At 33.9% G+C, this 3,023-nt stretch overlaps 1 long non-coding RNA gene across 1 annotated transcript; it reads left to right on the forward strand.

Moving 5' to 3' along the window:
* Positions 1–229: 229 nt before the first annotated feature.
* On the forward strand, positions 230–1,836 carry LOC116418316. The gene is made up of 2 exons (XR_004228351.1): positions 230–312; positions 1,396–1,836. It is a non-coding gene; the product is annotated as an uncharacterized LOC116418316 (long non-coding RNA).
* Positions 1,837–3,023: the final 1,187 nt, after the last annotated feature.

The following is a 3,023-nucleotide window of genomic DNA, read 5'->3' on the forward strand; positions in this document are numbered from 1 at the left end:
TTGTACGTTTTTACAGGTAGTTGATCTTCTTGATCCTTTTAAGCCACTAAAAGCCCTTGTTACTCGTTGGGATAAGAATTCTGGTGGATTCTACGTAGATAATTTGTTCACTGTTAGATGTCAAAAACTTGATGATCTATTAGCTGTACTTGAAGAAGGTAAATTATCTTACAATTTAAAGTTTTAATCAATGAATTTTTAAACAAACTTATAATTTTGCTTTTTTCAAAAGACATATAACTGTTTGAAAAATCAACGTTACATTGCAACGTCCATGTATAGGAGGCAAAGCAGATGAGAGGAACCAAGAGCGTAAGTACGTGTTTGTGCCGATTCCTCGGGTTCCCGTGGGTATATTTGTTGAAGTGGTGGTTAAATAAATAACAACACTTTGAGATAAGATCATATATTGTAAAGTGGCAATAGCCACAAGTCGGCAGTGCGTCCGATCAGTTCGGAGTCTTGCTGTAGAAAGGGAGACGCAAGAACATCGCGTAGCTTCAACAGCTCTTGCAGTCACTTAATGCTCACATACATATCATAAGTGGGGAGACGTACATGTGTGTGTTTGTGGCACCCGCTTATCAGTCGTTGCGCGTCGTATTACAATACGTTATATTTGTTGCTAGGCTTGTACTTCTACATAAATAAGCAAATGCAATTCTCTCTTCTGATTCCAACAGTGCATATACAAATCATGATTTCATACTCCGATTAAATACTTTTGCCATATAAAAGTACTAGCCTATCAACACACTTTCTTACCTTTACAATAATCAAGATTATGATACTTACTATATTACAAGACGCCTCCTTAAGTTTATAATCTTGATCTTATACAAACATTTTTTTTTTTTTTTTTTTGTAATCTATAACAATCTTGACGCTTTTTAATTGTTCAAGAATTTATTTTTGTCCAAGCTTCTTCTTAGAATGTCTGCTAAATTATACTGAGATTTCTATTTTTAAAATATCAATTATGCCATTTTCGTAATCCCCTATTATATTAAAGAAAAATCCATTTTTGGCGTTCTCCGTTTCTCCAGTTCTCCGCTTTTCCGAGTTCATAATTTTTTTATGAATTATCCCCTATTATATTGAAGTAATAGTACATTGTACAACAAGGGGCGAAAATGGGCTTTTCCAAGCGAGGATGATGTTTGAGCACGAGTGGTAGTCGATGGCGCAGTAGGCGCCCATCACGACACAAGTGCTCAAACATCATCCGAGTCTGGAAAACCACATTCGCCCTTCGTTGTTAACCGTGCTTTTCAAAACAAGTGTATAAGAAAGACCATTTTTGTTGCCTATGAAATAGATACAAAATAGAGATAATTTTGGAAAATTTCGACAAATTTTAAAAATTTTTGAAAATTTTTAAAATTGTTTCAGAAGTTTTTAACGATTTAAAGCTTTATAGTAAGAAGCCCACGCACAGCCGCAGAGGACAATTCTTACCGGCTCATCTATAGCCGGTGAGATGCACAAAACACTGCAATATCGGTCGCGAGACCAGCGAGTAGCAGAGCCAACAACAGCGACAACAACCACATCAGCAAGCATCGACGCATGGACGACGGACGCCGCGACAGCTACCATCATCACGCGGACGCCGGACGCCGCGTCAGCCAGCAACAGAAGCAACAACACCAGCGGCGCAGCTAGCCTCACACGCTACGGACATTTTCACTGTCTCCGGCGCCTCGCAGCTTCACCACTCTCATAGGTCTCTTCTACTGTCTTCCAAATTTGTCAAATTGTTGTCATTTAATTCATCGGGTAAGAATGAGTTGAATGAGTCCTGTCAGCAAATAATTAGGAGTAAATCTAGTTGAACTGTGAATTGTATTGTTATAATCCTTTACACATTCCTCTGCTACCTGAGGCCATGATTTATTTCTTATTCTTGTAAATTTTACATCGTATTCTGTTTACGAAAGTCTGATTTGTCCTTTCATGTAATCCATTAGAAAATGCACAATCCACTGCTGTAAACACCAATGCTATCTTCTTTTTATTTAAATATTGCTTAAACTGTGCTGAATTTATACCAGGATATTGATCTGTTAACACCAATTTAATACTTCCATCATTTTCTACTTTCTTAATTAAATTTATAAAATCCTTTGCAACTTGGGTTTTTGAAGTTATTACGTAAGCAAATCTTGTAAAATGATCCACCGCCAAATGTAGATATTTCTTTTTACTTTTATTACCTTTGAAACCTCCTATTGTGTCTAGGGACACTATTTCAAGAGGTTCCTTTGCTGGACTAAGTTGAGATAAAGGTGCTTTAAAACAACCTATTCTTGATTTATTTTTAATGCAAGTTTCACAAAGATCTACAAGTTAATCTTATGTGCTGATACATATTTTTAAAATAAAATGTTTGCCCAAAGGTTAGAATTAACTGTTTTGTGCCTATATGACCCTGATCAACATGTATATCTCTGATAAGAGTTTTCCAAATTCTTCAGTAATCCATATTTTCTCTCTAACATTTAAAATTTTATAAATTATATCATCTTTAATAATGCATTTTTCATCAACTTTTAACAATTTTTGATTTTCTTTGATATCGTTTAGTTTCAATAAATTTTATTGTTTTATTATATTAAATTATTATATATATATATATATATATATATATATATATATATAATACAGTACAGTTTTACAGTAAACGTATAAACTTAAGACTAACCTGAATCTATACAATTGCCGATAGCAAACCTTTTAGTATATCAGTTTCAATAACCTCGCTTATAACGATCCTAACGGCTCGGAGTCTTATTACATACTGGCTCTCACTCACATGTCAACAAGTGACAAAGCCAAGCTTGGTAACCCACAATCTTACATATATATATATATATATATATATATATATATATATATATATATAATTCTATTGTATTTTAAGTAATACAGAATAAGTGTACATATTTTTATAAATCTTATGATAAGAATTATTTGAAAAACCATGGCACAGCATTTTATTTCTTTACAAATCGTGAATCCTG

The sequence above is a fragment of the Nasonia vitripennis genome, unplaced genomic scaffold, assembly GCF_009193385.2.
Source record: "Nasonia vitripennis strain AsymCx unplaced genomic scaffold, Nvit_psr_1.1 unplaced0174, whole genome shotgun sequence".
In the NCBI taxonomy this organism is placed as follows: Eukaryota; Metazoa; Arthropoda; class Insecta; order Hymenoptera; family Pteromalidae; genus Nasonia; species Nasonia vitripennis.